Source organism: Panthera leo, chromosome B1 (genome assembly GCF_018350215.1).
Source record: "Panthera leo isolate Ple1 chromosome B1, P.leo_Ple1_pat1.1, whole genome shotgun sequence".
In the NCBI taxonomy this organism is placed as follows: domain Eukaryota; kingdom Metazoa; phylum Chordata; class Mammalia; order Carnivora; family Felidae; genus Panthera; species Panthera leo.
This window is the reverse complement of record NC_056682.1, coordinates 118,066,737-118,090,256: the sequence shown is the minus strand read 5'-3', so window position 1 is coordinate 118,090,256 and position 23,520 is coordinate 118,066,737. Positions and strand designations below refer to the sequence as shown.

Here is a 23,520-nt window from a genome sequence, read left to right as displayed (position 1 = left end):
TGCTATATTTTCTAGGGTTTTTTAATGATACAGCTGGGTGAGACACTGACGGTGGAGGGAAGAGAGAAGCCAGGCCATTTTTTCAATCTTCGTTCTCTCTGCTCATCACTTACTATGAGTTGAGAGAATTATGGTGGTTCTTCTTTCACTGGCATCAGTAGTGAGTATACTTTTGTGCTCTGGTTATGCCTCCTTTTTTTCCATCTAACAAGAAGACAGTTTCGTTAATGATAGAAACAGTACAAATTTCAAAACAAGCTGCAGTTATTCTTTTCAAACACCAAAAAAAGGTCCTCGTTTTCAGATGGTTACATTGTCAATTCCATAAAAATGTTTACAATAACATTACTGTTTTGTTTTTTTTTTTCAGGGACTGGACTGCCTTTGCTCTTGACACATTTGCTTGTGACATGACCAATTCTATGTCCTTGACCTCTACATCTCTTTCATCAACTTCTTCCTCTTCACTCTCCTCTTGTTCAGGTGGAGTCTGTGTGTTTTCTTGAATTTTTGAGACAGTTTTGCCTTGAATTCTGAATTTCTCAGCAGTTTCTAGTTGTGCCTGCTGAGATAAATCCTTGATCTTGGCTTCCCCCAAAACAATGTAGGTAACTGAAACTGGGCTTTTATGGACGTCTGGTTTTGTGATGACAAAGAGGGTTTTCTTAGATTTCCAGATAGTGGCTCTTGTAACCCCTGCAACCTGTCAAAGACCCAGTTTGGACATAGCCTTCTGTGCCTTCTTTTCACCCCAGCTCTGTTTTGCTTTACTGACTGGTTCTTCATTGATTTCAGCTGTTGCTGCCAGCTGGGCTTATTGTGTGGTTGGCTGTGTGGAATTCTGTTCCTCAAGCTCTGATACTGATTCATCACTGTCAGATTCTGTTCCAGATCCTATCTCAGCCTAAGGCCATGGCAACTCCTGCTCTCCATCAGGGATGGTTTCTGTGGCTTCACCAGGTATTTTGTACAGGGAACATGGAACCAAGATGGCAGAAGAGAGAGAGAGCAAGCCATGCCTCTTCTTTTTGAATCCCAGCCTATGGGTGGGGAAATCTCTAGAGTGACTTGTTTGTCTAGTTGGACTCTGACTGAAACAAGGGGCAAAGTTGAGGCAGGAATACTGTCATGAGACTATTTCAGTAATCTAGGCAAGAGAAGAGCAAGTTGAACAAGTTACAGTGACACCATGGACAAGGTGAAAAATGATGAAATTTGGGATCTCTTTTGAATGTAAAACTAACATGGATTGTATAACTAGTGCAATAAAAGAAAAGAAATATAATGTCTTCAAAGTTTAGTTTGAAAAACTGTGAAGGTGGTATTATTGGGAGATATAGGGAAGATTGAGAAAAGAGGAGATCAGGAGGCAGGGTATATGAATCAAGAGTTCTGTTTGGTAAAAGTTAACGTTGACATAGCTATTTGGTATCTACTTAGGAGATCAAGTAGAAAGTTAAGTATATGAATTCAGAGTTTAGGAAGCACTTCAGTTTAGAAATCTACTGGATGGGTGGATAAGATTATTGGTATAATAAAGTCATGCAATTTGAAATGATTACTTAGGAATTGGCTCTGCATAGAAAAAAAATCCATGACTGAGGACTAAGCCTTAATGACTCCAATGTTTAGAGAGAGAGAGAGAAAAGAAAGAAAATTGGAGAGAGAAAAGAAACCATCATAGGAAGCTAAAAAGGCACATATAGCAAAGCAGAAGGAAAAAAATAAAAGAAGTACTCCAGGAAGCCAAGTGAAGAAAGTTTTTCAAGACCTTCCCCCTCCTCCATTTCTCTTTCTCTCTCTCTTTTCCCTTACTTTTTTCTTTCATTCCTTTACTCAGTTATTTAGCCAATACGTATTGAGAACTTGCTGGATGCACTGTGATAGTTAATTAAGAACTCAGATACAGGAGGCTTTGAATAAACATTTTTAGTGGTAGTCTTGTGGATGAGAGTCAATTTTTTTTAGACAGTTCCTTTAAACTAGGAATGATAAAAAATTATTTTTAGAAAACATGGCATAAGTTAATCTGGAAAACAAATCCATTATTATACACCTTAGGAAAAGAATGGGATTTTTACCTTGCTTAACACTTTATATGCATTTACTCATACAAATAATATCTATATATACAAAAATATTTTACATTCAGTTCTATCATATTTACGTACAGCACATCATCTTGCAATGAAAAAAAATTTAAATGTCTTCTTATGTATCTATTCTATAATTTTATTTTGCTGCTTGGAAATGGCAAATGCAATTGGATTTTCTCCAGAGCCACTCAGTTCTCTGTGACAATCCAAGGGTTAAATTAAAGGAGAAGTCAGCTCCTTGTCCTTGGCTCAGAGGAAAGCTGAACTGTAGCCTTCATTTATTTCCTTCACATTCTGTTTTGCTCTTTCCTCTTTTAGGACTGAGCATGTAGCCTTCACTTTTCTCATCCCCAGCCAAGATGCAACTCTACAGTGGGGAGATAGCCAGAATATGGGTTGGATCTAATTCTTAAAATCAAAGATAGGTAAGCTCCAAGGTTAAATTTGGAAAGCTCAGGAAATCCTAAGTGCAAACACCACCTTTCAATCATCTGCAAATCATTTCCTGCTCCCTTGTCTCTGAAAGGCAGGATTGCAGCCTCACTGTAATTTTTCTTTCTAAATTAAGCAGCACATTTCAGGTGTCTGAGAAGCAGCTGAGTGAGGCAAGGGATTTTAGAACTGGATTCCATTCAACTTTGCTATTGGTTTATTTTATCATTACATTTTCACACATGGGGGTGAGAATTTTATAATTTAGCGAAGGTCATTAAAGGAAGAAAATATGGCAGCAAAATAGGACTTGATGTTTTAGAGTTAAAAATAGGAAAAATGAGAAAGAAAATATGCTATTAAAATTCTATACTTTTAATCCTTTTTTCCTCAGCATAATTCTGAATTTCAGGTGACAAACAAGGTACATTAAGTAGACTGAGCCTGGTAAAATCATTGTACTTAACTGCAGAACTTAACTACAGGACTTTTTGTCTTCAACTTTATTGGAACCATTAAAAACTTGTTTATATGTTTATACCTTTTAGTCACTAGGATTGGGATGTAAATGTAACAGAAAAGACAGGGGCCAGGACCCAGTATTAATTTACTGTTAGCTCATGAGAACAGCCAAGCCTCTTGAATAAAATACAAAATACATATTTTCGTCTCCTAACAACATTATGTTCTATTGTGACTAAATTTATTTCTGAAGTATGTGTATCCAGAGTGTACCTAGAGAAATTCAATCTACAGAAGAATTTAGTGACTTCAGATAAAAAAATTGTTATATTTTGCTAGGTTAAAAAAATCAGATAAAGGAATAATCTTTTCCTCTTCATTTCTCTCATTAGAAATGATATCTAGCAGAGACCAAGACCTTTTTGTAAGGCTTTTCATCTGCCAGTTTGCCTGGATAGTGAGGATATATGGTAAATAACCTCCAATGAAGGTCAAAGAGTAAAGAATTAAGATTAAGATATAATTGAAGGGGAAAAAAGAAAAGAAAGTAAGAGAACACAAAACATTGTAAATGCCTGGAAAAATTAGATAAAAACACAAATCCTAAGATCACGTTGGCTATTCCCTTCAGTCTGCCCTGAGGTGTGAAATCCAATCATAATATCAGAGTTACCTATCCCTTACCATTGGGTTCCACTGGTTTTCATTCACTGACAAAATCCAAACATTTGAGAAGACAATGAACTGCTTTCAGATGTTTAAGAGGGAAGGGAATGTGTCTATTACCACTGAGTCATAAGTAGATATTATTTGTGGTAGGCAGACTCTAAGATAATAACTCATGATCCCTGAGTCCTCATATTCATACTTTTATGTAATTCTTTACCTTGAGAATGGCTAGATTTGGTGACTCACTTCTAATGAATTGAACACAGCAGAAGCAATAACATATCAGTTCAATTAACAAGTCTTAAAAAAGATCGTCACTTATGTCTTGAAATCTTTCTTTCAGGGTCATCACCCTGGGGTAACTAGTAGTCATGTGAGAAGCCCCATGGAGAAGGCCACCAGCCAGGAGCTGATACTTCCAGCTTTCAGCCAGTAAGGACCCAGAGACATATGAACAGCCACCTGTGTAAACTTCAAAGCGGACTCCCCTCCAGCTGAGTACTGAAATGACTGTAACCCCAGATAATACCTTGACTCCAGACTTCTGAGAGACTAGACCATAGACACCCAACTAAATCACAGTAAGATCTTGACTCACAGAGATAATAAATGGTGTTCGAAGCTTTCAATTTCAAAAAGTATCTTTTTAGATTGTCTCGTTAGTTTTCTATCCTATGTTTATTTGATAAAATATGGGATATACCTCCATTAATCCACAATTACTTAAAATAATAATTTTATAATAAAATAATGATACTGAATTATTGCCTGCCCTAAGGAGAAGCTTAGTCATTTCTTGACTATTAGTTTTTGTAAAAAAATATCTGTTTAAGATTTCTATGAAAATAAGAATTTGTTTCTGAATTCTGGCCTCCATTTTCTTCACTCTGCTTCCATCTAATCCAGCATAGAGACATCACTGAGTTCAACTATCAAAACATATATTTGTTTTTAAAAGGAATTAAATCTATCCATCTCTTTTCTTTGATTAGACCTGGGAATTTATTATGAAAATATTTTTCCATTAAAGTTAGAAAACATGATATGAAATGGGATAGAATGATCTCAAATAAAGATATTAGAATATCTTTAAATAGAATTACCCTCAATAAAAATAGTTCTTTCTTCTTTATTTTTTCCTTATCTATACCATTATTTATTCTTTATTTGTATTAGTTTAACATGTTAAAAAGAGACATTTCTTAGATACTTAAGCTGAATATTCTGGTGACTAAAAATCTTTTTTAGAGTGATAAGAAATAAGGATAATTTTCTAATTTCTTCCCAACTATGTAGTTGTAAAATCTTTACAATTGAGAAGAGTAATTATTCATTATGGTGGCAAAATAATTTTCTTAGAAGAGAAAGTAATATATTAGCAGACAAAGTAGATTGTGGCCTAATTCTTTGAGTACAGAGCAGTATGGAGGGGAGGAAAGAGCCACACTACATCAGAATTTGGCATTCCACTATAGAATAGCTGGATATCTCCTCCTTATTGTTTTAAATTGACCCTCTTTAGCTAGACCAATGAAGATAAAAAAAGAGAAAGACATCCAATTAAATAAAGTCAGAAATAAAAGAAGAGACATTACAGCCAATGCCACAGAAATACAAGGATCATAAGAGACTACTATAAACAATTATGTACCAACAAACTCAATAATCTAGAAGAAATGGAAAAATTCCTAGAAAGATACAAGCTACAAGTACTGAATCATGAAAAAATAGAAAATTTGAACAGGAGAATTACAAGTAAGATGACTAAATTAGCAATCAAAAACTTCTTAACAAAGAAGAGTCTTAGACCAGATGGCTTCACTTGTGAATTCTACCAAACATTTAAATAAGAATTAACAGCAATCTTTCTCAAACTCTTCCAAAAAAAATTGAAGAGGAGAGAACACATTCAAACTCATTTATGATGCCAGCATTACCCTGATGGAAAAAAAGGGAAATGATCCTTGATGAGTATATATGTAAAATTTCTCAACAAAATAATATCAAACCTAATTCAACAGCATATTAAAAGGATCATAAACCAATATAACTGGGATTTGTCCCTTAGTGCAAGGATGGTTCAACATATGAAAATTAACTCATGTTAAACACCACATTAACAGAATAAAAGATAACAATCACATGGTCATCCCAATAGATGCAGAAAAAGTGTTTGATAAAATTCCTCAACTCCCTCATGGATAAAATCTCTGAACAGTGAGGAATAGAAGGAAAGTACTTCCACATAATAAAGTCTGTAAATGACAAGCCCACAGAACACATCATTCTCAATAGTGAAAAAGTGAAAGCTTTTCCTCTAACATAAAGAATAAGGTAAGGATGCCCACTCTCACCACTTGTATTCCACACGGTATTGAAAATAGCTTAGAGCAATTAGGCAAGAAAAACAAACAAAAGTCTTCCAAATCAGAAAGAAAGAATTAAAATTATACTTCTTTGCATATGGCATGATTTCATATATACAAAATTCTAAAGATTCTATAAAAAATTAAAGTTAATTGGGGCGCCTGGGTGGCTCAGTCGGTTGAGCTTCCGACTTCAGCTCAGGTCATGATCTCACACTCTGTGAGTTCGAGCCCCGCGTTGGTCTCTGTGCTGACAGCTCAGAGCCTGGAGCCTGCTTCGGATTCTGTGTCTCCTTCTCTCTCTGCTCCTCTCCTGCTCATGCTCTGTCTCTCTCTGTCTCAAAAATAAATAAAAAGACATTTAAAAAAAATTAAAGTTAATTAACAAGTTCAGTAAAATTGCAGGATACAACATCAACATATAAAGTTCAGTTGTGTTTCTATACAATAAAAGCAAATTATCTGAAAAGGAAATTAGAAAACAATCCCATTTACAATAACATTAAAAAAAATAAAATATTAAGAATAGACTTAACTAAGGAGGTGAAAGATGTGCATACTAAACATTACAAAACATTAATGAAAGAAATAGAAGAAAAAAACAAATAAATGGAAAGGCATGCCATGTTCATGAATTGGCAGACTTAATATTGTTCAAATGTCCATACTACCCAGAGCAATCAACAGACTCAATGTTATTCCCATCAATAACTTTTACGATTCACAAGGAAACTCAAAAGACCACAAATAGCCAAATTATTCATGAAATAGAAGAAGAAAGCTGTAGTCATTACATTTCCTTAGTTCGGAATATAGTACAAAGGTATAGTAATCAAAACAATGTGGTACTCATGTAAAGACAGACACAGACAAATGGAATACAATAGACAGCCCAGAAGTAAATACACGCATATGTAGGCAACTGATCTTCAGCAAGAGTCCAAGTGCAACAATGGAGAAGCTTTTCAATAAACGGTACTGGGAAACCTGGATATACACATGCAAATAATGAAATAGGACCCTTATCTTACACCACACACAAAGTCAACTCAAAATCAATTGAAAACTTAAACATAAGATGTAGAACTATAAACCTCCTAGAAATAAATATATGGGAAAACCTTGATGGCATCAGTCTTGGTAATAATTTCATGGATATAATGCCATAAGCATGACAACAAAACAAAAATAAGCAAGTGCAAATGCATGAAACTAAAAAGCTTCTTTTCAACAAAATGAAAAGGCAACTTATGAAATGGGGGGAAATATTTTCAAACCAAAGGGTTAATTTCCAAAATATATAAGGAACTCATGCAGTGGAATAGTAAAATAACAAATAGCTTGATTAAAAAATGGGGCTAACAGCTTAAATAGACATTCCTCCAAAGAAGATGCACAAATGACCAACACACATATGAAAAAAATCTTCACATCACTAATTCATCAGAGAAATGCCAAATTAAACCACGATTAGATATTACCTCACGCTTGTTAAGGTGGCTATTATGAAAAAAACAATTGTTGGTGAGGATATGGAGAGCCTAGAACCCTTAGACACTGTTAGTGGGAATGCAAAATGGTACAACTGCTATGGAAAACAGTATGAAGTTTTCTCACAAATTTTTCAAAACTACCATATGATCCAACAATCTCATTTCTAGGTTATCCTAAAGAATTGAAATCAAGATCTCTAGGAGATGTTAGCAATCTCATGTTCATTGCAGCACTATTCACAATAGTGAAAATGTGAAAACAATATAAATATACATCAGTAGATGAACAGAGAAAGAAAATGTCATCTACATATAATTGAATACAATTTGGCCTTAAAAAAAGTCAAATTCTGCAACATGGAGGAAACATGGAGACTTTATGTAAAGTAAAATAAGTCAGTCACAGAAATATGAATACCACATGATTTCACTTACATAAGGTAACTAAAATAGTCATGGAATTAACGAGTGGAATGGTGGTTGCTAGAGGAGGAAGAACAGTGTAGTTACTAATCAGTGGGCATAAGGTTTCAATTAAGCAAGATAAATAAGGTTGGCTACATAATAAATTTGTGTACATTAAATATGTTATGTATATAATAAGATAACATATAAAGTATAATTGGATGTACATTAAGCTCTTGAGACATGTGGTATAACGTTGAACCTATAGGCAATGACAATGTATCATATACTTGAAATTTAAGAGGGTAAATCTTAAGTGTTCTCGCCACAATAAAGTACTTTTTAAGTGAGGGATAAAAACATGTTGCATACATACAAAATGTGCCAGGCATTTTGCTATATAATTGTACACATATCATCTTTTTAAAAATTAAATTTTCATAACAGGAGGCAAGTAATGCAAATTAATAATAACAAAGCATTAAAAATATATTTCAAAACTGATTCTTCCACCTTAAATTATGATGTAAGACATTTCATCTTTTTGAGATTAGTTTGTCCATCTGCAAACCAAGGTAAATAATTTCTGTCTTAAATATTGTATGAGGATACCAAAGCAAACAAACAAACAAAAAACCCAGTGGGGGCTGGAAGATAGTGGGATTCCAGGTTTCCATCCATGTCAAACTTTAGTATTATGACTAAAATGTGCTGGAATTTTCTAACCTTTCAGAAGAAAATAATGCAGAGTTCTCTACATTCATTATTTTATAATTGCTCTTATGTAACACAGTTCACCTATGGTGAAGTATATGCTCCATTTGGATTAGCTGAGCTCGAGATTTAGAAATAGATAAACAGCCTGATGATATAATTGTGCCTCCTTTCCTCTAATTCCACCCCCTGTGGTGCACAGGTGTCCCACCCAAGGTGTCAACATTCATGCAAAGTCAGGTTCACTTCCCTTTTTTTTTTTTCCCCATTTTCTTAATGAAATAAAACTGAAATGATTGCTTAGGTAACCTGAGCTGTCAATATTGCCATTTCCTCCTATGAATGCTGCTCATATTTTCTTCTCTCCTTTATTTCTACCTCCTTCTCAAACCCTCCTTTCATCCCTTTAATTAACCAGGCTAAAGGTATGTTTACTAATTCTTGAATCTTAATGTCTCTTCTATTTCCTCTTTCATTGGAAGCTGGCAGGTTCACACCATAGCTGGGTCTTTCATGCGATCCTGAATGAGAAATTCTAAGGATAAACTGCACTTTTTAATTTAAAAATTTTTAAATGTTTACTTATTTTTGAGAGAAAGAGAAAGAGAGAGCATGAGCAAGCGAGGGGGAAAGAGAGAGGGAGACATAATCTGAAGCAGGCTCCAGTCTCTGTGCTGACAGCTCAGAGACGCGTGGCTGGAACCCATGAGCAGCGAGATCATGACCTGAGCTGAAGTCAGAGGCTTAACCGACTGAGCCACCCAGGTGCCCCTGTACTCTTTAATTTCAATATTGGATGGCCTGTGTACTCAGTGAGTGGGGTGGTTTGTTGTTCAATTATTAAATATTGTTATTACTATAGATGGTACTTATTATATGTTGGGAGATATTACTGCTTTGCCACTAAGTCAGATGGTCTGGATTTGTATTCTCCTTTAGTCCTGATCATGTGATAACTGAGTCACGTAGCTAACTTTTCTAAATCTCAGTTTTCTCATCTGCAACACATAGAACTGTTATGAAGATTAAAACTAAATTACTACACCCATTTCCTGCATTGTTTTTCCATAATATTTATCTAAATCTCTGTATATTTTTCTTCTTCTGAGTACTTGCTGTCCTCATTTAATATTTTATAAGAATAGATATTTTTGTCTGTGTTTCAGTGTGGTATGGATTGTGCCTAGTGTGTAGACAGAACTTAATAAAGGGGTTATGAATGAATGAAAAAATGAGATATGATTAATGTGATTTTTAATACATGAGTGCAGACTATTATAATTCACATAAGGATTATTAACAATCCTTCCAAAACCTTGTAAGGAGGTTAACGTTATTCCCATGTTAGTCATAAGGAAACTGATGCTCAGAGAGGTCCCACAGCACTAGTTGGTGGAATAAGGGTTCATTCCATCCCCTCTAAGTTTCAGAGGCTACCCCACATGTAAGTTTTAAAATTTGTAAGTAATATCAGTAAAAGGATGTCTTGGATGAGCCTCTTGAGAGACAGAACCTGAGACGAGTATTTTGGTGCTACATTCTTGGAGTGCCATCAGAAGAAACCTGTAAGGAAATAAACTGAGGCAGGATAAGATAGATCAAAAAGCTAAGCCAAAATACGGTTTTTACTGAAGTCTTGACTGAGCCTGACCTCATGGGGAGCTCTGGAGTGGGAAAGGCACCACAGGGTTTTCATGCCTTGAAATAAGTGGGTTTGGGGCCACAATTTTGCATCCCCGTATCAGCTAGCCAGTGGCTGATTTTTGTCCTCCTCTTTAGAGGGTGCTTAAGCTCTCAGATATCTTCTAGTGAGACGGTTCCTGCCAGTCAAGGAGAATTCTCTGGAGAAATGTGCAATTGTACTTAATAGTAGCCAGCACTAACAGCAATAGGTGATAAATGCATTGGTCCAGTAAAGGGAATCTGGGCAAAGCACCAGCAGCCTCTCTCAAGGGGAAATCTTAATTGTTCTGCTGTCTCCCATGCATCCATTTTACTCCAGTAGCTTACACCCACATTTCTGAGACTGTATCAGCCTAAGGTCAACCTATGTATCTGCTTTTCATTTTGAGCAATGGTGAATCTAATAAAGGAAACAAGGGGAAATTAAGGGAGCATTGTACCAGTAGCCACTTTATCATCAATAGGAATATTTTATGGTTGGTTCTACTTTAACTTGATGCCACAGTCACCAGTTACTGGGCTTATACTTTTCCACTAGTATTTTCAGATAACTGACACCTAGAATTATACTGTATTCTGTACCTGTTGTGACTCCAATCTATGTTTTGCTCTATGGAAGTCCATTTGTGTCTGCTGTTGGATCTTCAATGAATGTTTACCCTGCCTTTGGGATTCTGCCTAGAACTTACCTACTTATGCTTACATCCTCTGTGGACTATTTCCTCTGTTAGGAATTCCCCTTTCCCTGTGTACAATTACATGACATGTTTAGTTCCAGAGGCATTATTCAATCCTTTGGCTCTGCCTGTTTCTAAGCCAAGCTCTCCACATCCTGTATCCGGTGACCCCCAGGGATGACAGCATCCTTTTTCCCCCAGAAACCCAGTCACAGTGGCTTCCTTGTGGAGACAGCAAATATTTATAAAATATTTTGAAATGCAGAGCATTTAATTACACAGAGAAGGTTAATGCTAGAATTTTAAATCCCTTGAAGACTCTTTACTTGCCCATTGCAACCCCCATAAATGTCAATAAAACCACAATCTGCAAATTAGAAAGTGAGAAACCACTTCTCAAGACAGCTGAGGTTTAGGTGAACCACAGGGAAATGCCTTTACCTGGAGGCCAAATAACCATGGTAAAAGGGCAAGGAACTCTGGAGCACATTATTCTAAATCATTGAGAGCCAGGGGACCTTAGATTTCATAAAAAGGAATCTTTTACTTTCTAACTTCCTACACTGAGCACATGGGTGTTACTTACATTTAAAATAGTTTTTTAATGGTTTACATATGTAAACCTGCTTTTGGATTTCCCTATAAACAATAGTATTGACAAAAACATCAAAAAAACTCATTAATAATAATAATCGAATAATAATAATAGAAGAAGAAGAAACCACTGCTGCCACCACTACCAGATGTGAATGTTGTCTTGGAATAATTTTCCAAACAAATAAAAAAAAACAAAAAATGCAGGCAACAATAACAATGAAAAGTAGTAGTAGTAGTAGTAGTAGAAGAAGAAGAAGAAGAAGAAGAAGAAGAAGAAAATAATAAACCATAAATCTCACAACCTTGACTTCTCTATTGGAATTTTTAAGGCTATGAGTTGCTAGTGTGCTTCTACATGGGGAGATGCATGTGCAAAGAATTCATGAGACATTTTTCTTATAATTAATGGGCTTAAAGTTTAGCAAAGGTAAGTGAACCATGTGAAGACTTAGCCATTATAAAATGTTACATTTGTTATGTTGCCCCCAACAGAGGGACAAGACAAGAAGCATGAAGACAAGAATTCTATGTGTGCAGAAGTGAAGAAAGGTTTCAAAGAGTAGGCAATTCAAGGTGAATCTTGAAAAACTTCTTTCTCCCTGTCCTCCCAGCTTTTCATTTTGTAAAGCAGTTAAGGATGGTTACTGCTACCTTTCTTTGTTGTGGAAGAAGAAATGTAAATAAGTTAGCTCTAGAGGTAAAGAAAACAAAAAGCAAGGTGTAACACTGAGTAGTATGGAGGTGGTGGTGATGTTTGAAGTGATGAACCAAAACACAGAGGCTTTGAACAAAGAGATACAGTAAAACCTTGGTTTGTGAGCATAATTCATTCCAGAAACATGCTTATAATCCAAAGTACTTGTATATCAAAGTGAATTTCAAGAACCATTGGCTCAGTGTGATCATGTGACATTCGATGTCACGTACTACTTGCATTGCAAGACCCCCTTGGTTTATCAAGTAAAAATTTATTAGGAATGTTTGCTTGTCTTGTGGAACACTCGCAGAACAAGTTACTTGCAATCCAAGGTTTTACTGTAAATATTAGAGACAACATCTAAATGCTCGCCTTCGGTGAGGTGGCAGGATTACTGCCTGAAAGCAGATGAGTTATGATGCAGTTATTATTCCTAATGAAAGAAATATGATTAAGACCAAGAATCACAAAATTGCTAATTATTTTACCACTTGAAGTTGTTAAAAAATGTATTATTTAGCTATAATGCATATAGGAAACCAACATATTAGTCCTTGAGAATAGTATGGGCTTTTTGTGAAAGCCAAATTAGCATTTTTATTAGATAAATAAAGTCCCTTGTGTTCATGCAGTTTACTATCTAGTAAGGGGCACAATTTAAAGTTATACAAATACATACACAAATATATACCTATATGGGTTGTCTTTTGACATATGACTGAAGCTTTAACTCATCAAGAAGATCTTAATGGAGAATCTACCACTTGCTAGAACTACTAGATTCTGTGGGGAATAGAAGAATGAATCGGAAATAGATTCAACTCTGCCGGAAATGTCAGTCTAATCGAAGCAATAGGGCATAAAACTAATGATAGTTCAAAATATAGAAAGGGTAAGTGTCATAAGAATATAGATTATACTATAAGATTCCTGAGGAGAAAGAGATTACATTTTAGTAAGAGAAATAAGTACATTCTGATAGAGAAATTGGCAAACTCTCTAAATCTTGAATAAAAGTTCATAGTTTGGATATGTGCACAAGGGTATTCAGATAAAAGGAGAAATGTGAAGAAAGCAGTGTATTTGTTTGCTAAGGCTGCTATAACAAAGTACTGCAGACTGTTGAGAGGGAGAGGGGTTGAACAACATTTATTTTTTCACAGTTCTGGAGGATAGAATTCTGAGATCAAGGAATTGATAGGGTTGGTTCTTTCCGAGGTCCACGAGGGAGGGATCTGTTTCAGGGCTCTGTCCATGGCCTGTGAATGGTTGTCTTCTCCCTCTGCTTTTACATTGTCTTTCCCTTGTACATGTCTGTGTTCAAATTTCCTCTACTTATAAGGCTTATATGGGGTTAGGGTCTACCCTAAGGACCTCATCTTGACTTGATTGTCTCCATAAAGACCCTATCTCCAAACACTATCACATTTTGAGGTAATGGGGGTTAGGATTTCAACATATGGATTTTTAGGGAGACATAATTAAGACCATAACAAGGACTGAGGAAAAGAATTGTGGGACATATAAAAAGGATGGTGAATTATAGTTTGACTAAAATACAGTTACGTAAACTAACATAGGATTCAGACTGGACAAAAGACTCAAACCAGATTGTATGGAGCTTGAATTTCAAGCAAGAAAGTTTGGGCTTTGTTCCTCCAGCATTAGGGAACCAGAAATGAATTTGAACAGAGGAGTAGCGTAATAAATACAAAATTATCGCATGCTTACAGTGCCAGACACCATGCTAAATGTTTCACCTAATTATCTCGTTTTATCATCATCTCATTTAATCTTTGCAATAATACCTTTAACCAAGTTTTATTATTCTTGTTTTACAGAGTAGTAAACTAAGGTTAAAAAAGTTATTATAGTTTATGAATATTAGAGCAGAGAATCTAATTTAAGTCTTCATAATCTGGCATCACTTCCAGTATAGTTTAATCTCAGACATTGTAGTTTTCATCTCTAAAATTTCATTTTAATTTTTTTTAATGTATCATCAATGGCTCTGCTTCAATTTTGAACATATGGGATAAAGTTATAATCACTTTTTTTATGTCCTTGTTTGATAATTCTCGTATCTGTGTCAGTTCTGGGTCAGTTTTCCGTGATTGATTTTTCTCCTTATCGTGGCTTCTGTTTTGCTGATTCTTTGGATGCCTGGTAATCTTTGATGGGATATCAGACATTGCAAGTTTTACCTTGTAGCGTTCTGGTTATATTTTTAAATAAATATTCTTGACCTTTGTTTGGGATTATAAATTACTTATAATGGTGTAATCCTTTTTGGGGGGGTCTTGCTTTTAAGATTCATTAAGTGAGGGTGGAGACAGACTGCAACCAGACCAAATGTTCTGCATTCCTGATGCAAGACCCTCTCTGTACTCTACCCTATATATCTAGAGATTTTCCAGTTTGGCTGATGGCAACAGGCACTGTTCTCTCTGGGTATGAGCTGGGCACTGTTACCTCTAATCTTTTCCAGTGGTTCTTTCCGGGCCTCAGGTGGTTTCCTTAGGTGTATGTACTGATCAACACACTGCTGATTACTCAAGGAGCTCCTCAGCAGATCTCTGCATTCCTGTCTCTGTACAGATCCCTCCACTCCAGGACTCTGTCCTGCAAACTCTACACACTTTAATCTACTTAGACTCGTGGATCTATCTGAACTCAGGTGTGCTCAGGGCTCCACCTGCGCTTCTCCTGCTCGTGCCATAGCCTGGAAACTCTCCACGGCATTAAGCTGGGACACTTGTATGTCTCACTTAATTGGCTTCTCGTTTCTTAGGAATCCCCATCCTTCATTTTCAAAGATAAGTTGGATCCCTTTCATTTAATGTTGGCCTGAAGCCAACACCAACCTAGGAGTCTTAAATTTTAAAACATTGTTTTCCACATAAAATTTGAGGATGGAGGGTAAAAGGTGGGGAGCAGAGCTCTAAAATTAAAACATGCTTAAGACAAATCACCAAGATAAATATGACATTATTAGTGTGACTAAGAGTGGAGCAAGTAAAGAAACAGACTTACAGGGTGTTTTCTCCCAGCAGCGGGAGGGTAATAAAAGTAATGCCTCAGTTACTATTGCTGCTGCATAACAAGACTTCTGGGTCACTGGGAGTCCCACTCTGCTCTAAAATAGTCTTCTAAAGAGGAATCCTATCCTTTTCCCTTTTCCTCCTTTCCTTCCCTATCTTAGCCCAGGTTGGTCTGACAGCCATGCAGTCCTTATCTTCTCTTTCTTCCTTGTGGTGAAAACAGCACCCTAAATGCATAGGGCATCTGATATTGTTTTAGTTGCTATTTAATGATGCTTTCATATCCTCACCTTCCTGTTGCTAATGTGCTGAAATGAATTTCAATATCCCTTCAACATCTACTAGAAGCCCATTTGTGAATATGATCCTCATTAAGAAAGACATCATAGAAATTTGGTGAGCATTTCTTTAACATCCTGGAAGAATGGGCTTCACGGACACAGTCCTGAAAATGATGTGTGAAATGTGTTTTAAAAATTGAATTATATTTTAAATATACTAGTAGATCTTGGTTTTTAAAATATAATTTTAATGCTTGTTTGTACATACTGATTACATCTGAATTATCACCGAGGAAATCTAGCATTTTGTTAATTTAATATTTCTGGTCTCCATATAACTCTGCCCTTAGATCAATATGTCTACTATATTTCTTATTAGTAATTTTCACAGTAAAGGTTAGACACAGCTAGATAAACTGCATACCTACCTCACTATTTGTTGTAATTTAGAAATCCTCTAATGGAAAGAATTATTTGAATTATAATTAACATTGAAGACTGAACCTTATTTTATTTTTCCCTTGAATGAAGTTATATTGAATGAGAACTATATCTTGCTCAATCACATAATTATAATTTCTGATAACACTTTACATATGAATCATGTAAACACAGAAAAGTGTCAAGTTGATAGCTTAAGTATCTGAAATCTGGGAAAAACATTTTATTTTATTTTGTGGGGATTTTTATTTCTTTACTCTTAATATGCTAACGGCAGGATTAATTGCATTCCAGTGTATATAGTTAATAATATATAATTGATAGATATTGATAGAAATAACATATTTGATATTTACTTTATATATTTGATGTTGATTTTATTAATAGATAGGATAGATCTCATATATATCAGTGTTTGAATGATTAAAATGAACATTATTTAACTTTACACAACTTTGCAATAATGCTTCAACTTCCTTCTGCCACTGATTTTAGTATGTTCTACTCAATTAAGAGAATATTTTGGACACCTTTGGGACATTTGTTTATTTAATACATTCCTTTTAAGTGTGAAAAATGTTTATGTATTATTTTAGTGTGTAAATTATGCTTGAAATCGTGCAACACAAATCTTACTCACACACACGATACCAAGAGTTAAGAAATGATTTTTTTCCCCTGTTAACTTACATGCTCTTTTATTTCTGGGGGCTAGGTTAATTGTGATATATTGAAAAATAAAAGCTGTGCAATTTGTGCCTTTTTTTTATTATCATGGCTTTTAAATGTCAGGCCACAGACAAAGGTGTGTGTTAAGAAAGTAATCTTGTATGTATGCCGCTAAATAGAAAATAAAGCAAATGTACTCTACTTGCTTGTTTTTACCACCCCCCACCCTGCCTGTCTTCCCTGTCCTTCTTGAAAATGAATGATTGAATAGAATGGCCTAGACATAGAGCCCATTTCTCTTTGTGCCTTGTTCAATGTGAAGATCCTACAGCCTGAAGCAATATCTCCTTTAGAAAACAGGGAATTATTTAGAGACTGCATCCATCCTGTGATTGCAAGGGAGGATTCCAGGGTTTTGTAAAGGCAAAAATAATGCTTTCAAATCCACACAGATGTCACTCAAAGCACAAAGCTAAGTGGAAAAAAGAATTAGGCAGCCACGATTTTTAGATTTCAGGCTGAAAGATGCTATATAAGCTGAAATTTGCATTTTCATTACCTAGTTAATAGTCATCCAAACTAATAAAATATACTGCAAAGAAGAATAAAAAGGATAGATATGATTTTTATACTTACTAAATAATAGCTGAGTTAGAAGAAAACTGTTAAAATGTTAATATTTTTATGAGGTTACAATATTATTAATTCTTAGCAATGATAAAAAAAAACATTTTTTTTAATCATCAGATTCTCTTCTTCAGTGCATGCTTTCATTTCATTTAACCAGATTTTTGAAATGTCCTTATCAAATTTTGGTGTGGTTTTGGTGGTTCATACTATTTTTTTAGGTTAAATGAAAGGTTTCCTAGGACCTAATTGTGTAAAAACGTGACAATGACAAGACTAATTTGGTAGGTTTGTTTTAAACAGTGTATGTTTGAGGATCAGGTTGGAGTATGAAAATTACATTCAGTCACAGGTTTGGTAAGCAGGTCTGTTCACTTTCATGGGCATGCAGAAAACCAGGCCAGGCCAAGCAAAAGCAAGGAGCTTTAGCATAAAATTAGAGGGCTATCTGGCTAGCTCTCTAAGAATAAAATTGAAGCTAGAAAAAAAATGTTGGGGGATGGGTAGAGGAGAAAAAGTCAAGAATTAAGGAGAAAATAACTCTTTCCAAAGAAATCATCCTGAAGATTAGTAATTTCTCTAAATATTGATGCTCTTGAAAATTAAAGTGCATAATGAATGATTCAAAGGACACCGTAAACTCTCAGGCACATATTTTAATATCAGGTAGAAGGAAAAAGGTAGACTCTTGAGCATGAAAAATGTTTTTATTAAAAAATATGGTTTGTCCACGAGGCAGGTTTCTTTAAGCTCTCAGAGTTCACTGCACATCCTCAGCAATTTAGTGGGCTATGCCTCAGAATCATCATAAATCAATGAGAGGATGTCTTGAGCCATGGGGAATTAGCTGGCTCGCTTATGTATGAGGCGATTCACAGCACTTCCATTCGGAAACCTGGAAACCTTTTATGAGTCCACATGCTTGCTTGTCTGAGACATACCTATGTCTAGGCAGGGATAGCTTTGGCTACGTTATGTTAGTTTCCCCTGTATTTTTTCTGCCTGACTGAAGGAACATTTTTTCTAGCCAAATCCTTTCTCCTTTTGGGCAGGGCTCCTGATTTAGTTCCTAGTTGTCTGGACGAGATTCAATGCCGTAGACTACAATTAATATTATCAGCTCCAGGATACACAAAAATTCAAATTTGACTAATGTTAGGGAGTGGAGGAAATCCGTTCTTGAAATCACAGATACAATCAGAATTCTCTGATGCAATCCACCAGGGGGCAGCTCCCTGGTGATACGCTCACAACATTTGCCTCTGAGCCTACAGCCTGCCAGAAGGATTTCCATAGACTGGAACTACACCCGTCCTTGTCACTTTTCCATTTAACCATCAGAAATCCTGCCTCAAATTCTTGTTTTGTGTAGCAGTGCATGTACTAGTGAAGGTTCTGAAAGGAAAGTAAATGTGGCTCTTAGAGGGATTTTAGTATCAAGAAACTGAAAGACTTCTTAAAAGCCACACCAATGCCAAGCTACTAAATAAAAACCTAGAACCTCTTCAGCTGGATAATGTTATTATTATTTCTGGGAAGAAACTGGCATTATCCTGCAAATAGAGAGCTTCAAATGAAAGAATGTTATAATCCAAATAAAGAACACTTGAAAAAGGACACTTTTTAAATAACAATTATGGTAAAGAGGACAGTGACTCCTACCATGTTATTAAATCTCATTCAACAGTGGATAACATTTAACAAATTTTACTGGGATTCTACACTAAAAGTCACGGGTGGTGAGAAAACGTGGACACCACATTATAGGAAATCAGAAAGTCAAAGCAGAAGTTAAGCAAATTGTTCTATACCAAATGCATTAACAATACCTCCCATACTTACACTATGGTTTATTTACTTCCTGATAATAAACAATTTTACAATGTTCCATCCTAACAGTATTTCCACATCTGATATAGAATGGCAGTGAATAAAACTTGCTTTTGCATTAAGAAGTTTGTGTATCCTGAGAAGACCTTTATAATACACTATTAGTGAAGTCTATAACACCTGTGCTGTCGAAAGTTCTTATTTTTAAAATGTACAAAAATGTGGTAAAAAACAAAACAAAACAAAAAAACTCCCAGCAAGACGTTGAGAGGGACCTACAAGGGAATGGGGCAGAGAAATGACTGAGACTTTCTTCAAATTAATTTTAAACAACACAGTCTAATGTAGATAATGGATGGTCGACACTTCTGGACAAGCCTAAAAAACATTATTGTCACCACGTATTTTCTATTCTATTGTACTAAATAATAATTCCAGTTAGCATGCATCTAAGGTAATAGAAATGTTGCCTGGAACAAACTGTTGGTATTTCTAATTCTGAAATGTTGTTGACCCTTGGTTGGCTACTGTGGAAAAACATGAAAATAGCCAATTTTCCAATGTCCTGGCAACTCTGTAGGAAACCCCATTCTTCATTTTATTAAAACTAAAGTGTTCTTATATGTCTCCCAGGCTATCTTCATCAAAAGTTATATTGGGTTACAGGGTAGGCCACGGTGACAAGTTATCCTGAGGAAGAGTGCTTAAACAAGATAAACATGAATTGATTTCTCTGTGATGAAACTCTCCAGGCAGGTGATTTAGGTATGGCAAAAGTACCCGGAGGTGTCAGAGATGGAAAAGCCTTCCACTTCTTTGGCTGTGACATCCTCAGGCTATTATCTCATCAGTTTGGTTGAAATTGGTCACCATGACCACCTTACAGCCCATAGCAAAAAGAAAGAAGAATGTGTATGCAACTTTACTTTTAAGAACAATTTTTTAAAACGTTTCTTTTTGAGAGACAGAGAGAGACAGAGCACAAGCAGGGGAGGGACAGAGAGAGTGAGACACAGAATCCAAAGCAGGTTCCAGGCTCTGAGCTGGTGGCACAGCTGGTCATGACCTGAGCTGAAGTCGGATGGTTGACAGACTGAGCCACCCAGATGCCCCTGCATGCTTCTTTACTTTTTTAGAGGTATGATTCAGAGGATGCACGCTTCAATCCTGATCATATACCATTGGCCAGAATTGGACACGTGACCTACCTGGCAAGAATGGAGATTGGAAATACTATGGTTACCTCGATACCCATGTACTCCATCACATTACCTATTTGTATACATGGAAAGGGGAATGAATTTTGGCAAAGGCAATTGGCAGTCCCTGCCACGAGTGTTCACAGATTGAAGGTACAGAAATAGTAATCAGATAGACAAAGGTGCCTTTATTTTAGCAATTCAAAATTCCTCATAAGATTTTATGTAGACCAAAATTTTACATAACGGATAGAGGTCTTTGCTAGAAATGAAGATGTCATTTTCTGGATTTTAAGCCTAAGTTGGACATGTTCACCAGAGAGTTTGCAGCTCCCCTTCAGGCATCTGTAAGGATTACTCTTTATATCTTTCAATATTTCTAATTTCATTTTGCAGATTTATGATTTTTCATTTCTAATTTGTTTTCAATCAATTATAGCAACTCCATCCTTTTTATAATAGTGAGAATGTGAAACTGCGTAATGACCAAATGTTGGAGAGCTAATTATAACCAACTATATGCCCAAAGAAAATAATACAGAAATAGATACACATCATCAAATATATTTCCAAGGCCAGTTTTTTACGTAAGTCATTTTAAATTTTCAAGGAACAGACAATATAATGCTATGTAAACTACTACAAAGCAGAGAAAAAGGAGAATTCAAATGCCAGGTTTACTTTAGAACAGAAGTTCCTCATATGCGTCCTGTTTCTTTTTGTGCACTCCTATCCTAAGACATTGCCTTAAACATCGTGGAGACGTAATAAACCCTGAGAGTCATTGATCGTGTGAGTAATTTATTCACTATTTTAAAATTATTTCCAGGGTGCCTGAGTGGCTCATTTGGTAAGCGGCCAATTCTTGTTTTTGACTCAGGTCATGATCTCACGGTTCTTAAGTTCGAGCCCCTCATCGGGTTCTGCACTGACAGCACGGATCCTGCTTGGGACTCTCTGTCTCCCTCTCTCTCTGCCTTTCCCCTGCTCATGTTCTCTCACTCAAAAATAAAATGCTTTAAATGCATTAAAAATGCTTTAAAATTATTTTCAGAATACAAAGGGAGATAGCTTCTGTTTATTAAGAATTATGATAGCATTTAATTTTTCAGTTTTGGTGAGTGGGTACACATTCTAGTAGACCTTGTTAGTTGTTCTTTTTAGGTTATGACTTTCTCCTTCACTGAAAAACTACTCCGACTTAGTGATTTAGAATGAGACTACTACTTACAGAACAAAAAATTACCATCCAAATGTTATATAATCACAATATTATTTCTTTTTTTTTTTTTTTTTTTTTTTTTTTTTAATTTATTTTTGGGACAGAGAGAGACAGAGCATGAACGGGGGAGGGGCAGAGAGAGAGGGAGACACAGAATCGGAAACAGGCTCCAGGCTCCGAGCCATCAGCCCAGAGCCTGACGCGGGGCTCGAACTCACGGACCGCGAGATCGTGACCTGGCTGAAGTCGGACGCTTAACCGACTGCGCCACCCAGGCGCCCCCACAATATTATTTCTAAAAGGATAAAGATGTTGATCATTTTATTTATCATAAGCTTAGGATTAATTAACTTCCATTAAATCAAAACATAAAACTAAACATAAAGTAGAAGTGGACTGTACCTTTTTATAAGATTTGTACTAAGTTTATTTTCTCACTCATTCAAAGCCCTGCTGAGACATCTATATTCAAACATCATTACTACTCACTACTCTGCTATGAGCCACAAGGTACTGAGAGGCCTGGTTTATCTTATCCTGATTACCAAAACATTTTATCCACTTTACCAAAAACCATCAGGATAGGCCATTCTTCTGAAACAAATCCTTTTAAAAATTATTTTCCTTGTCAATCTACTTTCTTTAAGCTTCATTTTGAAACTAGAGTCTTCTGTCTCTAACTAATTTTCCCTTATATGTTAGGACAAATATCCCATTTGCCTTACTTTGACTTTTTGACATCCTCTTATATCTGGAATCATGTGTCAGTGTACCTCAGCTAATGTTATATCTTTTATAGTTGATTGGAAGACTTATAATTCCCTTTAAATAAATAAAATGAATAAATAATTAATTCACATACAAGTCAACTTAAAGCCATATTTTATAAGTAGAAAATCCATTCAAAATTAACGTATATGTATTTTATATTTCTCATAACTTTTTAAAACACTCCTCATGATTTATATCATTATGCTTTTACAACAACAATAGCAATATAAGAAAATGTAAGAGGAAGATATTTATTTTCCTTGCTTTGGAGATAAAGCATTTGAAGTGCAACAAATGTAATAATGAGACCAAGATTACTGAATGAATCAAGGCAGTGTTGGTACCAGGACTTGAGTCTTCTGATTATGATCCCATAGATCATTCCACTAGACTGATAATCTCCATTGTTTTCACATCTTTATAAGTAAAAATCTAATTCAGTGTTTACCCTTAATGCATGTATATTTATTTATTTATAAGATATATGCAGGTGCTATTACGTTAATTCAGTTTATACATTTCATTTAAAAACAAAAGAAATGAAAAAGAATAGGATAAAAATGGAAGAAAATAAAACTTTCAAGATTTTTTACATATCCCAATGAATCATAAGCTACTCCCTCTAGGTAAATTCTATTAACCTCATTTGGAGTCCTATCCACCATCTCATGCTGAGGTAAGGCATTTCAACTCTAAACTACTCGTACAGTTTACTGATATCTGCAAGTACCAGATAAGAAAATGGGTATCCATTATTATGAAAATATGTTCTTTCCTTTGTTTGCATCTCCTTTGCATCTCTTCATTTATCCCTTCACTTTTTATCATCATGAAACAGCCATATTTTCCCCCAGGCACAAAGAACAACAAATATTAAAGGAGCAGCTTAAAAATGTGTTCTCACTGGCCCATTTCCTTAATACCATTTCATTTCTTGCCCTGAAAGATCTTGTTGGTCTCTCTGGTTCTCTGAGGTCATAAAACTCAGTGCTTGCCTTTGACCAGAAGTAGCAGAGTGGGAAGTTAACTTAATGATAGGTGAACACGCTCGACACAGCAGAAGGCCAACTGAGCAGTAGGCAGCTGTTGTTGCACTGGACAGCCTCCTCACTTTCAAGCAAAAAGTGCTTACATGAACAACTGTCCAA

At 35.6% G+C, this 23,520-nt stretch overlaps 1 pseudogene; it reads right to left on the bottom strand.

Annotated features, from left to right (window-relative positions):
• Window positions 1-308: 308 nt before the first annotated feature.
• LOC122218451 lies at window positions 309-20,435 on the bottom strand (annotated as a pseudogene).
• Between the last annotated feature and the right edge of the window lie 3,085 nt (window positions 20,436-23,520).